Source organism: Falco rusticolus, chromosome 2, assembly GCF_015220075.1.
Source record: "Falco rusticolus isolate bFalRus1 chromosome 2, bFalRus1.pri, whole genome shotgun sequence".
NCBI lineage: Eukaryota > Metazoa > Chordata > Aves > Falconiformes > Falconidae > Falco > Falco rusticolus.
This window is the reverse complement of record NC_051188.1, coordinates 13,994,869-14,014,620: the sequence shown is the minus strand read 5'-3', so window position 1 is coordinate 14,014,620 and position 19,752 is coordinate 13,994,869. Positions and strand designations below refer to the sequence as shown.

At 36.3% G+C, this 19,752-nt stretch overlaps 1 protein-coding gene across 5 annotated transcripts in view; it reads right to left on the bottom strand.

Annotated features, from left to right (window-relative positions):
* CNTN5 (contactin 5) overlaps positions 1 to 19,752 on the bottom strand; it is a 678,576-nt gene that overhangs the window by 471,847 nt on the left and 186,977 nt on the right. For 4 of the 5 annotated variants that reach the window (XM_037377787.1, XM_037377784.1, XM_037377788.1 and 1 more), the window contains exon 2: positions 10,109 to 10,248. The exons of the other annotated variant lie outside the window; for it this stretch is intronic. The gene's annotated coding sequence lies outside the window, so the exon portion shown is untranslated. The remainder of the gene's footprint in view (positions 1 to 10,108; positions 10,249 to 19,752) is intronic. 5 annotated transcript variants of the gene reach the window in all.

Here is a 19,752-nt window from a genome sequence, read left to right as displayed (position 1 = left end):
AAGGCAATTCAGTAAAATTTCTGTAACCAATTTTATCTATACTAAGAGCTCCAAACTAACTATCAGCAAAAATTAAGATTTGCCTAAGGAAGAATGAGCTATATCCACCACATTTATTTCTTTAGCCACTCCTTCACAAGGGGATGTTATCTCTACAAATAGAGATAATGCTTTGAACAAATAAAACAATTCCTTAGCTCCCATTCACTACAGAAAACTAAGCAAAGTTTTCTCTGAATCTGAAGTCAGTTTTGCCAAGGAACTTGCAGTGCCATTCTGTTTCCCTTCTACTTATAATTAGGTGCCTTGAAACTTTATACATTTGTAGAGATCAAGGTTTAAACAAGGATTTCAGTTTAAACTAACTCAGAGTGAAGGATTTTCAGTATCTAATTCTGGAAATTGAATTTTGATGCATAAAGTGTAAACTAGAATACTGTTGTGACATTTAGATGATGTGTTTTACTAGCTAAAAATAGTTGTTTACCTAAATTTATTTTTATATTGCCTAGCCCTCATAAACAGTGCAAGTTCTATAAAAGATTCTTTGCACTTTAAATCTGTTATTTTTATTTTATTACCGTATTTAAAAAATTATGGTGTTCCCTGCCCCCCCCCCCCCCCCCTTTTCTATTTATGAAGGGGCTTTCTTGAAGGACAGAGGCTTTGACAGTCTGGCAAAAATGGGGATAGAATGTCTATCAAAAGCCTCATTTTAGAGCATTCAAGAATACCTCTTTCTCTACTGCACACAGTCAAACACAAACCTTCTTGAAGTCCAGAACTTATTCAGCCCACCAGATAACATTTCTATTAAGACTGTTCTTTAATATATGTCCTTCCTTCCGCATTTTATTACTTAGTAAAGAAATCAGTTATTTCTTTAGCAGTAATACTGAGATCTTGGGTCATAATGGTTTTATTCATCTATCCAGGTGTTAATGCTTTATCACATAAATATGTTAGGCTACTCTGAGTGATAACTAATTCACTTGTTTTTTCTTAAATGAATGCAGACTCCAAATTTCACTTACCAATTACAAATAAATAAATCACTAAACATAACATCTGAACTGGGGTGATATTTAAATGAATATTCAATTACAATATGCTTGAGACAACAGAATTAAAATTAAATGTTACTTTTAGTGTTCAATAACTTAGATCCCAGATTTTCTAGTAATATTTCAGGAAAGCTGCAGCCCTCTCATTTTAAATCAAGAATTTATTGAAAAGATTTTTGAGTTAAAGAAGAGAAACACTGAAAAAGCTACATTTCTCCCCTACTCTGCTACAATAAACAGTGAACTACAACTTTGAGCTATTAAATCACAAACACTACGCACTATTTTTTAAACACAAAAGAGGGAGTCCATGCTTTTAATGTTTCTTAATAAATAAATAAACACCTACAAATAGAGTGTCAAAAAGAGGGCAGTCACTTATTCACAAGATCCATTGAATGTAACTCTTGCATCTCATAACGGCATGCTGTTCTCCCTTTCCAGCTAGAAATAAACCTGAGAGAAATCACCCTATAAATATTTCCCTTTCTTATATATTTGTATTTGGATGACAAACATTTTTCCTCTACATGCACAACTTTTCCTTTTTGCCTGTAGAAGCACTAGCAGTGAGCACCTCATGCTTATATATGTATCTTTTAGCATCTAAAAGCAGGAGAGCACAACCCTACGATGTGCAATGATCAAACAGGAGATAGAGCCATGAACTAACAGGAAAAGCTGTACAACAACAAAAAAATAGATTTCACACTAATAAGTAGATCTAATAAGACACAAAAGGGATAAACCCAAAATATATCTAGACCTGAGGGTATCATAGTAAAAAAAAAGTTGATCAACTTGAAGTGATATGTAAAACTACATTTTCCTTTTGCCAAATCACTTCTAGAATGTTAATTTCTACCAGTTTTTTTTAAGAGTTCCTCATTATGTTTGCTGTCTTGAAAGCTGCTGCTCTGATGACTGCCATGTTCTTGGTCTGAGGACAAGACTGGTTTCCTGGGAAAGCAGAGGTGTGCATGAGTACCTGGTGTCAACCACCGCAGGTGCAGTAGCCCTGTTCAGCTGTTTCATTTCAGAACAAGAACTGGGACAGCTCTCATGTATTTCAAAACAAGCGAACAAGGGTGTCTTTCCCATCAGTCAAAAGTTGTTCTTTCTTTTTGCTCTTTCTCTCTTGAATGGAGAATGTGATGTTTACAGGAAACTGTAACTGTGCAAACACCACCAAAAGAAGCAGCTGAAGAATTCCCCTACAGAATCAAACTAGATCATTGTGGTTCTTACCTTATTTCTAATCTCCTTCTGATTTTTCTGAATTCAGGAATTTTTAAAAGGAATTGTATAAGATTCTATTTTTGAAGAAGTTTTACATCCCTTTGGAAGTATGTGTCCGAAGGCCAAATTCTGCTTTTGGTACATCAGCAAGAGTCTGATTCATGCTATTATAAATTAAAATTAGTCTCAAATAAGAAAAAAGTGCCAATTCAATCATGTTTCTGAATCATGTCTTATAAAGACAAAAAATGTCTTATTTCCCACCTCTCTGAGAATTACCATATGTAGAATACTGCATCCAGTTTTGGACCACTCAGTACAAGAAAGACACTGGCCAACTGGAAGGAGTACAAGGGAGGCCACTGAGATGGTTGGGCTGGAGCACTTGCTCCATAAGGATAGACCAGAGGAACTGGGCTTGTTCAACCTGAAGCAGAGATGGCTTTGGGGACACCTAACAGAAGCCCCCAGTGACTGTAGGGAGGTCATTGAGGAGACAGAGTCAGGCTCTTCACAGCAGTACAAGCTAGGAAAACAAGAGAAAACTTGTTTATAAATTAAAATGAGATGCTAAGCCTGAATATAAAGATAAGCTTTTTCACCATAAGGACAGTCAGGCAGTGGCACAAGCTAAAAGAGGTTGTACCGTCTCTGTCCTTGGACAATTTCAAGACCCAACTGGATGAAGACCTAAGCTGCTTGGTCTGACCTCAGAGCTGACCTGCTGTGAGCAGGAGATTGGACTGGAGACTGCCCAAGGTCCCTTTTCTTATATGAACACTATGATTTTATGGACTTTGCTTTTAATACAGAGCTACTTAACTTTACCAGATTCAGTACTTACCTTCTTTATTTCATGTGATAGAATATCCAGGCAAACATCAGTTACAAGCAGTGATTTTACAGTTGCACAACAAATAAGTCTGAAATCTATACTCTCAAAAGCCCCCACGCCATCCCACAAAAAGACATGAAAATGTAGGTAAGAGACAATTATGTGTGACTGCCACATTCATTAACATTAACTAATAAGATTGTTGACTTCTAAAATTGCTTGTGTCAGGTAGCAGTGACAAACTTGGTAAGACAGTACTTGCAAAATGTCATTAAATATTTTGCAGCTCATTTCTATCAGTACCAAATATAGGATTAAGACAATAACAATGTTCATATGAATTTGAAAAAATTAATTACAAAACGACTTTAGAAACCCCATTGCATATGTGATTAAAATAATGAAAATAGCTTTTATTCTGAGGACTTTAAATAGGAAAAGTACCCCTGCTATTACAAATAAATACCAATAATTAGTGTAATGACAACAAATAGCACTGAACTTTCATAGAATCATGGAATCATTTTGGTTGGAAAAGATCTTTGGTTCTTCTCATTCTGTCAAAGCAGAAGTAATTATTTTTTTCCCCTGAAACTGCTGATAAGGGAGTTGTGCTGCATATTAGGGATGTTTTATCTTCAGAGTGTCTCTGTTATACTATGTAAAGCTTTAATTTTTGTGTGAGGCTATGGATTTTCTAGTATATTCTTAAAAGATTGCAAAAACCAGAAATATTTCCTATTTGCCAAGATCTCTTCTCTAGTTTACAGTCCAGAAAATTATTTCTTTCAAGTGATTTATGTTGGTATTTGTAGCCTAGAACCCTTCTAACAAAATCCACATTATTCAGACAAAAGTAATTTTAAGTCATGTGGATATTTGCAAGACTTGAAATATGAATGTGGATTCAGGTTTGAAAACCTGAGCCAAAATCAAAGTGTGTTGACAGCCTCTTTATCTCTCCTACTCATGTAAAAGGCAGCATGGTATAAGCATCTTTATGTCATTTTAGCATATTATTTTTTTCAAGTCAGGGAGATAAAACCATTATAAACATATGTTTTACAAATACTTCTGCAAACTTGAAATGTTGTGCCTGTATAAACTGTAAAATGAAAATCCTACATGATATCACTTTGAACATTTACAGTCACTACTCACAAAGTATGTAAGACTTTCTCCTGCTCATTTCTTAGGAAAGGATGGGTGGCTGTGCAACATCTTCCCCAACATCCATCGGCCAGCATACACCCCCACTGTGAATGAGTGGATGCCTTTTGGCTAATCTCAGCCTGGCTGCTGGGAGACAGTGGTACAATGGGCACAGCTGGCCATGCCATGGTGAGGTTTGAGACTGGGCTTTCATATTTGCTATGTGGAAAGCAGGCATCTTTGGTCTTTATGAAAATTTTAGAGCTGTTTTTAACAAACACTGGAGCCTGCTTGGACCTTAATGGCTTGACAGGCTTGGCCCATTGCTGCTTTCCTGAAAAGCATGGTGCCTTCTCAAAGTCAGACAAGAATTGAGCATGACGTGCTACCCGACTTAGTTTTGCAAGAGTAGCTTACTCACTGAAAAGCAGCAAGTGGCACCCTTAGTGCAGTGGCTTGCATGCAGTTAGCTTCTGTTCACACTGGAATTTCTGATGCTATATCAGTGCAGGAATCTTTCTTGCTTCAAAAATTAAAGTATGCTTTGTGGCTTAGTGTGATAGCAAAGCCAATCCAATAGCAAGCTGCCACAGAAAGTGGAAGTCTTGCTGTTCTGAAATTTCTCTTGCATCTAGTATACTGGTTTAGCCACAAAATTAAATTAAATGAAACAAAACAAAAAATATTTTCCACTGGATCAACCAATTATGCATTTACTGTACAATCTATAGATCTGCTACAGGGAAGAGAGAGCAGCAAGAATGGAAATTAACCACATCTTTTGCAGTGATTTGTCACTGGTTGGGTTTCTTTGTAATGTCAGATCGAGCCTAAGTAACTATCTCAAGATAAAATATTTTCTTCTTTAGATCACATTGAAATGTTTTAAAAAATAACTTCTTGTAGGGAGAAAGCATTATAGGAGATCTGAAACTTGAATACATGAAATTACTTAAAATACCATTTCTATTTTCCAAATTCTGCTATAATAGAAGGCAGTGCACCACTATTAATATGTTACACATTAGATTCTCATTAGTCTATAGTGAACTGTAAACATATACATCATAATTTAATCCATGAAGTTATGTACTCAGTATTGATGAAAATGATACTATTTGGATACTTCAGAACTATAGTCAAATAAGAATTCAGACATTAATCTGAAGACTTTGAAAATAATTTATATGAACATCAAGTCTTAACTTCACAGCATTTTAACCTTTGCAGCAGCAAAACATGAGTTTATCACAAAATTAAAATCAAGCAATTTTGTATAACGGAAAATTGAACCCTAAAAGTAAATGTGTTCCAGATCTAAACCCTCTGATATTCTAGCTATTTGTATTGCAAATGCATAGGCGGGAAAGTGGGCATTCACTATAGCCATTTCAGGCCTTGAAAACATTAACCTCCTCAGAATGAAAGCATGCTCATTGGTAACAAGATATCAGGCATATAAACCCAAAACCTTTAAAACCTTCCTTTTAAAATTGGTGTGATGCAATTAACCTTACTACCTGTGATAACTATTGTGATTCCCCAGCCTATGTTGCTCTCTCCACCTTGAAAAGGAAGCTGTTACTCACCTAAGGTGATACAGCTGCTAGCAAAGCAGCTGCTGAACTGCCACACTACATCCAGCAGGCAGAACTTTTTATGCAATATTGAAAATTGAGCCCTTCATGTGTGGAACAGACTCCAAAACAAACCTTTTCTGATTAGTTACATCTCAAATAGATTTGATGTCATTTTCCACCTCTAGGATTTCTAGTTCTATAATCTATAATCAAGGGGAAGCTATGCCGGTGACTTGCTCAATGCAAGCTTGAACATCAGTCCTAAGTTATAGTATATAACCTTTGGTAATACTCTTGATTTTTGCATTGATATGGTACAAGCATGATGTATCTAGCATTTCTGCAGGAACTTAAATGTAAAAGTTACATTAAATCCAAACCCACCCACCCACCCCCAACAAACTAAATAAAAAATATTCTTTCAAATCTTTTTTATTCACTCAGAATCAAGAATCAGTTTGAATAAACAGGAAATATTTAAGATTTTAGATCCTTCTGGCTCTGCAAAATTAGGTAGAAGTTACACACAATAGCAAGGTATCTCAAAAGCAGAAGTCCCAGGAAGAATACTTCATACAGAATTATTTCATTCTGACTGGAATGGGGAAACTGACTATTCAAGAAGCGAATAGGCAGATTTCTATACATTTATTTAATTAAAATCATTAATTAAACTCAAGCTTATTTTTTCACGGCAAAAGTCACATGATGTATCTGATTTCAAGCTTCCTGGTTCTCAGAAAATTATGTTAAAGCTAGACATATAAACAGTTTGGGTAAAATCTAAAATGATCAATGTCTGTGACTGAATGTCATTATATGCACAGGTGGTGAGACTTTCTCCTTTGCACTTTTCTAAGCTCATGCACCCCAAAAGCAATTACAATTCCCAGGAAAAAAGCTACATTCATCACCTTCAGAGCCACAGCTATTTCTCTTTTAGCAAGGAGAGAGAGTGGGTAGCTTTAGCTGGCTATACGCTGAAAAACCAACCTTTTTAGATTGGGGGAGCTATTCCCATGGAACGTGAACTGGCAGAGGGCCAGAGTCTGAAAGGAAAACTCAAAACCAGCTGCAGCAGAGCAGCAACTGAGATCTAAAGTATCAATTTCAAAAATAATTGAATCATTACTTAACACATGAAGTACTCAGTAATACAATATTTTATTTGCCCTGAATACATTATAATAACCATTAGAAGTGAATTCAGTAAACACTTTTTTTCACCAATAGTTTTGAGTGACTAGGATTTCTGGCAGCTACCCAAACAGGTCACCACGAACAGGATAATGTGGCAATCTGTTATCATTAGCTCTGTTGGAAAGGTTCTGAAGACACTAGAGAGAATTAAATGACCTGGAAAACTCAGTCTATGGAAAAGTCTATTGTACTCATCTCCATTATTTCCACCTCTACGCATCACTGGAACAGTGGAACAACATGATTTGCAGTGGTGACAAACATAAAGGTCATTTTTCTGTTTTTCTTTTATCCAGCATGAGCCATTTAAGGATTGTTAAATTCCACACATACAGAAAATTACTAATTTGTGTCAGTTCCTTACACTCTCCAGTGTCTATTGAAATCTCCACATTTGGAAGACAATGCAGAGTTGTATTTTTGAAAATCACTGCTACTTTTGTTCCTGTCCATCACTGTTACAACTGTCAGAATTTCAGATTGTCTAAAATAACAATATACAAAACTCCTATATAGCCCATTTTAGGAACCGTTTTTCCTAACTGGTGCAAGTTTTCCAGCAAAATTTGGAAGAAAGAGCAGGTCTAAAAAGAGCTATTAAATGTAATCACTATGCCAAGGTCCACATGATACAGATATATACTATAAAAAGACTGACATAGTCTACTCAAAAATACGTATCAGAGACATTTCTTTTGTTTATGTAAGCATTGCCTCTGTTCATCTACATTTATCTGAGTGATTAACTTAAAATGAAGAATCAGACTTTGACGTGCACCAGCTATTCTGATTTAGCAGTTGTGTATGTAAGCCTTATTCCTGGGAAATCAAATGAAAGATAAGTCCATAGAAATGAAAGAAGAGAAACGGGAATTAGCAGAATCTTAGGCAAAAAAAAAAACCCTGGAGATCTTGTGCGTTTTGTGAAAGGAGGGATGAAATTATTCCTGGACCTCAGAGCTGAGAACAAATTCAAGGGACTATAGTCAGGGCAGCCAAGTGTGTTCCTGAAATCTGTTTTATTTCACACTGTGTATGTACTGAATGGTTGAGGGCATGGAGTACCAAGGATATTGTTTTGAGGGCAATTCTTCACCAGTAAATAAGCAGCTCCTGCTTAGGCATAAAATTGTGCCAAATCATCTCCCTCTTTATAGAAGTGGAACAAAACACAGCATGATTTGTCTTTCACTGACAATTTATAATTTTTTTTACACAGGAAACACTCTAATATTTATTAAGAATGGATTTAAGAAACAGACACAAGACTCATTTCTGCTCTGTTGCAACAGAGGGTGAAGTTAACATCATGCACAAAGGCTGGCAGGCCAGAAGGTAGTTCTGTCACCTGATATTACAGATTTATGTAGAAAGAATATCTACATAAATGATCCTGACATATTTGTCAAATTTGGACTATTTTGACTATCTGTCAAAAGCCTCCAGCCTAAAGACTGAATTCTGACCTAGTACACACAATTATTCAACCTATGAATAGTTACTATTTTGCAAAACAGAAATCTGTAGGAAATTAATCTTAAAAATATACATATATGGTTTAAATTTATGTTTGCTGCTCTTTGGCAAGAAGAAAGAGTGATTTTTCATTTATAGCTTGGGGAAAAAACTCTTCCCTCTTTTCTCTTCCTACCACCTCTTGCCCCTCAAGGACATTAAAGATGTGTTTTCAATACAGAATGCCAGCTTTGCATGCACTCAGAGCCAAAATGCTTCTTAATATGACTAATATCCTTCAACAGATCTGCTACTCTAATGTAGCTTGTACAGATAAAAAAAGTTAAAATTCACCTGCCAATCTTTCCTATGCTTTTAGTGGTTGCAATTGTCAAGAGCAGGAAAATGAGTTAAAATCTGTTATATTTAAAATGACACTGTGATTCTGGTCATATCAAGTTCATCAGTTCTATTCAGTTATGTCTGTTTGGAGGTCACTGTCTGTCTCATTCATTAAAATGGCTTTCTAGTTTTCTGACATGATTCTCAATTAGTTAGGTGGGCAGGTAAACCATCTGACATCAAACAATGAACTATGTGCTTCCAAATATGTTTGCACAGCCACACATTACACTTTAGCAAGCTCTTTATGTTGACCTATTAATAAACCATAGTTTGAGGTTGAGAATAAAGTCTCAACTCAAAAATTAATTAGAAGTGTCCTGAACTACATGATCATAAGTCATTCAGCTATTAAATGATGAAGCACACAAGTTAACAGATAACCGCAGACATTTACTCCATCTTATTTCCATCTGTGGCTGTATTCATGATAAATTTAAAGTGACTATCCGTTGTTCATCTGGATAATGAGTCTCAGATTCAAATGACTCATACCTACAGCTGCTATATCACACTGGTTTGTATCACAATAGGCTCTTAATGAGTACACTGCTTTTGACATTCACCTGCTTCATTAATATACATTTGTATTTATCTAAATATTCTAATAAAACATACATTGAGTTACACAAATAACAATATTATCTGGGGACAAACTCTGCCTGCCTAACAGGGTGTATTATCCTTGACCTTTAAGTTTACCTTCATGACAACTTGCCTGTGATTTCAGATTCTTGTAACAAGCACACCATATCCTAGAATTGGACCAAGCCACATTAAAATACCTGGGAGTTTAGAAACGTAATATAGAACTTGTCTCTAAATCTTGTCTACAGAGTTTTTCAGAACTAATAAGATGCTATTAAACATGAGACAAAAAATATTTTTCAGAAGTTATCCAGTGCACCCAGGTTAAGAGTATACTGCAGTGATTATAAAACATTTACAAGGAGTGGTAAACACTTTCAAGACAAAGCCTTCTACAAACCCATGATGAGAAACAACAATATTATCTAGAAAAGTGGATTCCTTTTTTTAATCTATGTTCCATTTGTAAGCTTATTCAGGTTAAATTGGTGGTGAGAGTTTCTGTGTTTGAATTCAATTTTATAAACTAATAAATGCAAGCAATAAAGCTCATAAACATATTCCAAAAGCAGTTTAATTTAAACATCCACTACCTCAGCTCTCCCACTGGCTGTACAGAAGTTGTCCTTCAAAACAGAAATGATCTCCACAGAATAGTTCTTGTATAAGTGAAAACTGATGATGCTCAGGGGCTGAACTGAATCAAAATGTATTAGGACTCCTTTTCGGTAATCTGTGGAACAGAAAAAAAGTTATATGTAAGTGCAGAGCCAGATTTGAATCCTTGGAGTACTCAAACCTTCTTGCACCGTAAAGGTTTTTTCCAACCTAAATGATTCTATGTTTCCATGTGGAGATCTGCTCATGTGACCCTCACGTTTCATTCCTTGTATGTTGGGGGTTTTTTTAACATGGCAACGTTGGTTGGCTGTATGCATTAAAACTGAGATACCTTTCTTGTTTCACAATGGATACAGGATTAAAAAGTGCTTTGTTTGTGCCTTGTTTCATGCCGTTAAGGGAAAAAACAGTGGTTTTTTACAAAAACAAATGAATAAAAAAGAAAAGAAAAAAAGAAAAAAGAATTAAGAGTTATTTTTATCTGCTACCCCATAAAGAAAGGATAGTACTGAGAAGAATGGAAGAGTTATAAATTTACATTACTAACCTTTTGTGTTTATGTATATTCATCTATAATGAAAGGAATATGAAATAATTTCTGTAGTTTGAATTTAAACCATGTCATGAGCATTTTTCTAAAGATGCTTTCTCATATTACGTTTTTTAAAAAAACTTTTTCCAGATAACATGGAATTACAACTTTGTTGATTACTTCATTTTCAAATTACTCATTTGAAATTATGCTACAGGCATGCATCATCAGTGGGCTTATCATCCTAAAAAAATACAGCATAAGGCTTCCTTAAAATAATGATTGCTTGAACCAAAGTCTCTTCTATCTACATATCTAATCATTAAATTGGCAACAACAGAGAAATCACACCACTTTCAGTAGATTTGAACAATTGTTAGCATCCTCAATTAGAAAACAAAAAAAACCCAACAAAAATAAACCCAAACAAACAACCAAGCAACCAGCCAAGCAATGAATGAAAAACCACCACTGTTGTGATACTATGTGAGCTTTTGGATTAATTCACTTTCATATGAAGGTTGAAAAACAGCCTTTTACCTGCAGAAGTCTTTCTTAACTAAACAGTAAACAGTTATATCACCTTTCCTTTTTCCCAGCTTTTCTTGTACCCAACCAAAGTTATGTTCTCAGATGCTTCTTCTCTTGACTTTCACAACATTTTATCTTGATCAAAATAGTCCTGTTCCAAATTGTTCTCTACTTAAGATATTTTCCTGGGAATCAGTCAGCAGCTGGTAACTGCATCTACCAAATAATTTTGGATCTAGTTAAAACTAAACAAACAAACAAATTAAAGCCAATTAACCATCCTATGACCTGTCTCTGTCATTACCAGGAAATGTATAAGATGTCTTAAGTTCTTCTACCTAAGGCATTGTGGTAGAAATAACTACCAATTTCATAGCTGATGCACTTGAGAATTATGAAGGATGTTTCCTCACTTTATTGGCCTTGAAATTTGAATTGAAAAATTTACCCAGACCTTGTCTTTAGAAAGGCACTGAACTCATGGGCTGGAGAGTAGTTTTGACTTACATTGTGTATTACAAAAAAATCCAAACAAACAAACAAAGAAACAAACAAAAAAACCCAACAACAACCACAAAAAACCCCACCACACCAGTACAAGGCAGAAATTCTGATGTTGATCTCATTAACTTTTTGTAGACCAGCCTACAGGAAAAGAATTTACCTAACTGATATTACAATTCAGTCCCGTACTGCCTGAATGATTCAAAGCTGCATCTGCAGTTTAGCCACCCAGAGGAAGGCAAACTGCTCACCTTTTGTTAGATCTTTCCCACCTTGCAGAAAACAGTGAAATTTTATAAAAACTATTGTGCTGGCTTTGGCTGGGATAGAGTTATTTTTCTTCAGAGTAGCTGGCATAGTGCCATGTTTTGGATTTGTGCTGGAAACAGTGCTGATAACACAGGGGTGTTTTAGTCATTGCTGGGCAGGGCTTGCACAGAGCCAAGGCCTTTGCTGCTTCCCAGACCACCCCACCAGTGAGTGGGCTACAGGTGCACACAGAGTTGGGAGGGGACACAGCTGGGACAGCTGACCCCAGCTGACCAAAGGGATATCCCATACCACATGATGTCATGATCACCATACAAAGCTGGGGGAAGATGAAGGAAAGGAGGAAATGCTCAGAGCTATGACATTTGTCTTCCCAAGTAACTGTTGCACATGATGGAGCCCTGCTTTCCTGGAGATGGCTGGTTACCTGCCTGCTGATGGGTAGTGGTAATGAATTCCTTATTCTGCTTTGCTTGTGTGCACAACCTGCTTTACCTATGAAACTGTCTTTATCCCAGCCCATGACTTTTCTTACTTTTACTCTTTCAATTGTCTCCCCATCCCACTGTGATGGGAGCGAGAGAGTGGCTGTGTTAATCCAGCTAGGGTTAAAACATAACAGTTATTAAGAGAAAAAATACAGAAAACCAGTGATGAAGCCACAGTATCAGAAGAGAGAGAATTAGATTTCACTTCCCATTCCCTTACAGTTTTTGTATGTTTTTAATCACTAACGATAACTATCTGTGTGGCTAAGTGTCCATGAGTAAGCCTAAAAATACACCCTTCTCCCTGTCTAGTTGTTACCCAAATCACCGAGTGGTAAAAATACATGATCTAATAAATATTCAAAATTGTATTTCATGCACACCTTTGGCACTATCAGTAAGGAATGTCATCCAACCCTCCTGTCTTTTAAGCAGATTTCTTAGCAGCCATTTAGAGACACATCCTGAAAGGGATGAACCATTACTCATCCTTGAGAGCAGCAGCTTCAGCTGCCACCTCTGGCAGAAGTACTTCCACAAAAACACTATTTATTTCCTATGACTAAAATATGAGATTCTCCAATCAGCACCTGAATATTGCAGACCTCAGCCACAAATCATCTCATTTACCTAAAAAATAAGAAAGGCGCTAGATATTTCTCTGAATGGAATGGATCCTGTAGCCTTGTGAATAAGATATCACCACTGCTGTATAACAGGCCATAGTCTTTGTAATAACTTTGCAACACCTCAAGACCAGGGCTTGTCAGGTTTACTTTGTCTGAACTTGTTTTACCTAGCTAAACTTTGTTATAACTGATAGAGCTGTAACAACAACTTTCAAAATTACCAGGAAACTAGGACCGTTTCATTTTGCTTTTTCTTATCCTTATATGGTACAATTTTCGTACAGGTAGTAGTAACAAGTAGTTATTCCATGTAGAATTTAATATTTATGACTAACATAATGACATTACATAGAGGAATATAGCCATGGTATGACAAAAGAGACCTTGAAAATGGGGTCACAGGATGCAGTGTAGAGATGGGCAGGCACACAATGACAAAAGAAAGGACACAGGCTGATGATGGAGACTCAATGGCTATAAACAACCCATTAATAGTCAGCTAAGGAGGTACAGACCTGGGAAAATCAGTTTTACAGGCAACAAAAAGAGCAAAGTACATGTGTCTAATATACATAAGGTGTGTCATAAATAGTAAATCCACATTAAGCATGCACTTGAAAACCAGTGAACAAATAGCAAGTTGTGAGCATGTTTGCAAATATAAAAATGTCCCTATGTAAGTCTTAGATAACAAGGAATAAATCAACCACATGAGTCTCAGTGAAGGACCCAGGATGCTGACAACTAGCTGTATCCTCTCCCCAGACTGAAGCCAACCTTTGGATCCAGAAGGCGCTGAAATATCAAACTTAAACTGTAGAAGTGGTAAATATCAGGAGTGTGTGCCGCAAAATTTCAACAACTTCTGAAATATTTTATTTATTTTCTATTTCTTTCTTTTTTCTGTAATAATAAGAATTATTCAAGTAGATGAATAAGATTTAAATGATATTAACAATAAATTATTGAATTAACATATCAGGTGTGGGGTTTTTTGGCCCTAAAAATATCTTGACCACCAAAGTTCCACTTCCTTGCAGCACCTTTTGGAACTAATTCCTAGATGTTATTCAGTTGATCAGTCATTTGCCTGCAAAGTTTACAGCTGCACATGGGAAAGGAAGGCATTGCCCTTAATAGGCAATGGGGTGGTCGTAGTGGAAACTAGAAAGAGAGATGGAAATTCTCTGTTGAAATAATGCCAAATCACTTATCTTCATTATGATTTGCACTTAACTTTTCTGTTTCCTTGAGTTTCTTTCTCTTTCATAAATTACAGAGGTATAAATCCATTATAAGTATGAGTGTGTGTGTACAATATTAGCTATTGCTGTGTGTTCATACATATCCATATGCCTATACATTAATATTTTCCTTTTTAGACTGATTTAACATGAAGTACCAGGAATAATTCATCTAAGTTTTTTTAAATATTAATGGTCACAGATTTCATTCTTTAAACCATATTTTTTAAAAATAAAAATAAAACTATTATTTTTAGCTTTGAACTGAACATTAAAAAAATTGTGCAAAAAATGTTGCACAATAACATGATAGTACAATGTGTTAAAAGGAAAAGAACCACAATTTATTCAACCTTCTTATTAGATAGAAACATCTGCACATCACTGAATTCTACAGAAAGTAGGCTAGCCATTAGGTTTCAGGAACTGGAAGAAACAATAAATTACAGCTTTTACTTTTACAGCCCATTACACCCAAAGGTCTAAAACCTTTCTGTGGTTATTTGCAAGCCTCAGAGTACTCCAGCTGCAGTGTCTTACACCTTCCAACTTTCTGTGACTAATAGATGCTATACTATAGAGTGAATAGGAAATTAAGAGAAGAAGAGAGGTGTAAAATCAGTATCCACAGAAAGGCTATGCAGGAAGACTGTGAAGAATAGCTCACTGTAGGGCTATGCAGTCTCGCAGTGACCCTCAGACAAGACAGGTTACATTCTCATTAATGACCATTTAAGAATCAGTGAATTTTTATATGTTAGAAAGGGGAAGCAGTGCTAAGGTTATTAAATATTGTGGAAAGGCAAGGTAGGAAAGGGAAATAAAGACATAATAGGTTTGGGGAGATACTTGATGGAGCCCTGCCATAGTTAGCCAGGAAAAATAGCTTGAGAGATGTATAGATCTTTCTCCCAGTTTTGACCTCTTAGAGGAAAGTTATGCCCCTTTCAAATTTTAGTCTGTGTAGAGGCACAATATCCTTCGTGTTTCCTTGAAGTATCCTGGCAATTGACTCGCCTTTCTGCATTTATTAAACCAATCTACTGCTTCTGGTACAGCACGGTTCAGAAAAACAGTTACCTTTTGCTCACCTCCCTATTCAGTAATTCCACTTTTCTTCTTGAAGTGTCTACATCAGATCTTCCTCCCACTTCATTTAGTCTCTTTCCTATTATGAAAAATGGGCCCACAGTTCCTAGCTAATGTCAGGATAACATCAGCTCTATGGAAGAAAGAAGCTTCTCTAAGAAATTTAATGCCTCCTATATTGAACTGGAGAAAACTCCGGGCATCTTTAGACAGTTAAAGTGCGTCTCGCTATTTGTGTCTATACTACAGGCAAGAGGTTCCCACTGTGCAACTAAGGCTACCTGATGACTGCAAGGCAGGCAGCATCATCCTCAGCAAACACAGTTTCCATTAATATCAAAGACAGTTGTGCTCCTAAATGTCCTCTGGAAGGCCTTGTACTGTAGGTTGTAGTGAAGTATATGCTTGCTACAAAAAAAACCCCAAGTATTTCCACTGCGTATGTGTGTTTCAAGACTGCTTTTGAATTCTTAATGCACTGTTTTCCATTTAGCATTTTTTTCTTCTGCTTTTCTGCTTCAATCTGTTTCTGGTACTCTACAGTCTTCACAGGTGAAGATTAAAAGAGAATATGAGAAGAGACACAGAGAGTAGGCATACCAGGAAATCTTAAAGGCAAGAAATTGCTCCTCAGGCTCTTTATCAAGCATACTTGTCATTACACAGGTTGTCATATTTCAGCCCATGCCTTTTAAAGGACAAAATAGTTTAAAATAGAGCTTAAACACTTAAAACTACTCCATCAATTAGTAATTTCTCCCATCTTACATATCTTTTAATTTATGCTTTGAATTTATTCATATAGGAATCAAACGTATACCACATATCTTAATGGAACATAAGCAAGGATTCTTACTGACTTTTTAGAAACGTGAAAACACTTCTGTATGTGTGTAATGGCAATAGTTTGGTCAGCTCAAAGGAAGCTGAGTCTAATTCCAAACTTAAATGAAGAAGAAAATTATTCCACTTAGAAACTGAAATCCAAATCTTGCAGTGGTGAGAAATTGTTATTTACAGGTACAAGGCAAGGAGGCACAAGGTAATGATGTATATCCCATAGTGAGTGTCAGGCTGTGATCCTCACTGATTTTTAGCCTGTTCACTGTAGTTAATAGACTTGACCCATTTATAAAGTCTGTGTATCTAACAATTTCTTTCTAATATATGCATACTCTCTGGAGCTTAATAATTTAAAATAATTAATTTATCAATACATTTTTAGTCTGGTAGACATAAATGGAGTGTTATTCAAGTTTTTAAATATATAGCAGCAGGTTCGCCTTTAATTTTAAAGGATGTCTTGATATTCACCAGTACTTTTGTACTGTCTACCGGCATATACCTTCCTTCTACAGGCTACAGAAACAGTAGGCATGATCCCAGAACAGTCCTTCTTCCCCTCCTGCATTATAAGACGATAATAATTATGGTGGCTGTTATATCTGTAACACCTAGCACTGGTGTTGTCCACAATGTATCATGTTTTTTTCACAGTAGAAGAAAATGTCCATTTTCCGGAAGGAAAAACATGGAGAGATTTGAAAACATCTGAAACGTCACCAGCGGCTAATGCCAAAAAAGACAAAGGTTATAAATAGCATTTCCAGTACACTGTAGCGTTCAGTAATGGAAGAACCCAATTGCTTAAATGCAGAATTTGAAAGAACACAATTCTTCAGCAGGAGATAATTCCTGGCCTTATACAAGAAACTCTGAGGACACACACTCAGCCTCAAAAGATCATTTGCCCAGTGAGCAAATGTTTGTACGTGGTGTGATATTTAGTTTCTCTTTCCTGTTTCTCTAGCATCAGGCGAGAAGCCTGTAGAAGGTGAATAATACAGCACTGTGTGCTTTAGTTTGGGTTTTTACCCTAAGCCCTAACTAATGTTGTAACTTCGTGATTTTATGTGATGCTGATGTAAGCAGCCAAAAAGGTAGTCTTGTTAAAAAAGGGAAATTAATAACAAAAGAAAATGTCTGCCTGTCTGGGAGCTGTGAGCCTGGGAACTAGGTCTTAGGACCAGAAACATCCTTGAAAATTGCATCTGGCCTCTTTGAAGTACAAGCGGGAAACCTAGAAATGGGTGACAACCTGAGATACTATCAGTAAGTGCAAAACCCAAGAAACTGTAATGGCAACTTACTGTCTGAAAAAGTGGAAGCAGTCTGGAGAAATAAAATTGGGCTGAAAGAACAGAAACACCATTACCTACTGGCTGTCCCAGGTGGAGAATAGACACTAACAGCACCTAGTGGCTGCTCAAAGTGGTCATATCCTACACCCTCTTGTGTCTCTACAGTATAAAAAGGACTTAATTTTTATCCAAAATGGAGACTCTGTGAGAACTTGCCATGCTGTACTTACTTTTACTTTCCTAAAAAAAAATGAATTCCATACAAACTTTCTACAAGATCTTGGACTCTCACTGGGGATGCCTGACTGACGCCAGACTCCATTATGTGGAACATTTTTTAAGTGAGACTCTGTCTGTTACCATATTGGTCCCTGCATCAGGCCCACTTTTGAGGTTGGTTCAGTTTGTTATCCCACCTCTAGGATGGTTGGGTCCCTCTTCATGACCTTCGTTTGACCTTCCCTTTGAGATGGTTTGGCCTTTTCTGAAATCTAACTCACTTGACACCAGTGATATATATCCATATAGGTGATCTATCATAAATTTACCTGCTGTTATATCAGTGATGTTACTTCATTAATGATACATTTGTAGTTATATGTAAGAGTTATTTGTTATGATATTGCTTGTTGCTATATGATTGATTGCTGCTATTACTGACTGCTGCCATACTCAATAGATTGATAGTATATTGACTGCTGATACTAATTTGTAATAGCTGTATCAATATATATTCACTTTATTATCATTCATATATTTGCTGCTGGTGATTTGTGTGCTATTTGTGATACTCTGTAATAAAGCAGAGAAATTTAGCGGGTAAAAGTCTCCATCTCTTTATATATTAAGGAACCCTACAAACCTATGGTAGCAACCTCTATATATGCACAGGCTGGGTAACCCTTTACATTGTGACAATGCTACTGAGATTAGTGTCACATTTTTTTCAGGCATATTGTCTTGACACAGTGTAATCTACCCTAAGTGCCCTGTCACGGAACTTGGCTTGCTCCAACACAGTAACAATGCGGGTACACTGACAGAGGAAGGAAACTGTGAACATATTCATTGGCCAAAGCTGTTACCAAACACCACTCCAACTGAATCTTCATGATCACAGACAAGGCCGTGTTGCTGCACCTTTCTACCACAGATGATGTTTCTGCTGGCACTTGCTGCTGTGTCACTGTCAGTAAAATATTACCTTTTGGAAAGCGCACACTGTCATTACTGGTTGCCAATGCAAGTAATCATCTCATGATAAACTCCTCTGAGCTCAACTTCTGTTACATCTGTTTGGTCAGATTCTTTTTTAATTGTGGCAAAGTACTTATTTTCAAGTCTAATTAACAGAATGCTTTCTTTCACCTTTGTAACCAAAGACACATTTTCACAGATGTATGTCACTTTCTAGGCGGAAAGACAGGATTATGACTAATACTTTCTCTTTTTTTTTCCCCTTTTCTTCTCTTTTTTTTGGGGGGGGGGGTGTGTTTGGGTTTTTTTGGTTGTTTTTTGGTTTTTGGTTGGGTTTTTTTTTTTTTTTTGACTCATCAGGTACCCAAAAAGGTGGATCAGTCTGCAGTGAAGACTCAGTGAATCTTGTTTATCAGAAGTCCTGGTGAATAGCCACAGTGTAGCAAACTGAGTCTGTTTCAGCTGGGTTATTCCCATCCGGTTTGTTTGTAATGCTTCCAGTAAGTGTAACTTAATACTACTAACATGTCTGAGTAAATGTCTTATTATATAATACAAGAAACCATAAAACGTTTTATAAACATTTCCAGACAACAGACCTTGTGAAGGTTATTATTTTCTATTTGAAGACAGGGAAATCAAGAAACAGTAGTTTTCAAGGCAACATCTTAAAAAAAATGCTTGAAATCACCTGGGGTTTTAAGATACTGAGTTTGAAATGCTTTAATACTATCCTGATTTTTTAATATGTCAAGCACCTGCAGCTCTCACTGCCTTTAACTGCTGTTCTCTGTGTTGAGCGCACCTCAGAACAAAACTCTGTGGTAGGTAACAAAATGAAGACACCCAAACTTTCTGCAGATACTTGTAAATGTGGACCTCCTAAGTGATTTGCAGAAAGTCAAACAGTGAGTCACTGTCTAAAAAATAAAAGAAATTAAGTCTCCTGCCTGTCACTGTACTTTACTTTGGAAACATGCTGCTTCTCAGA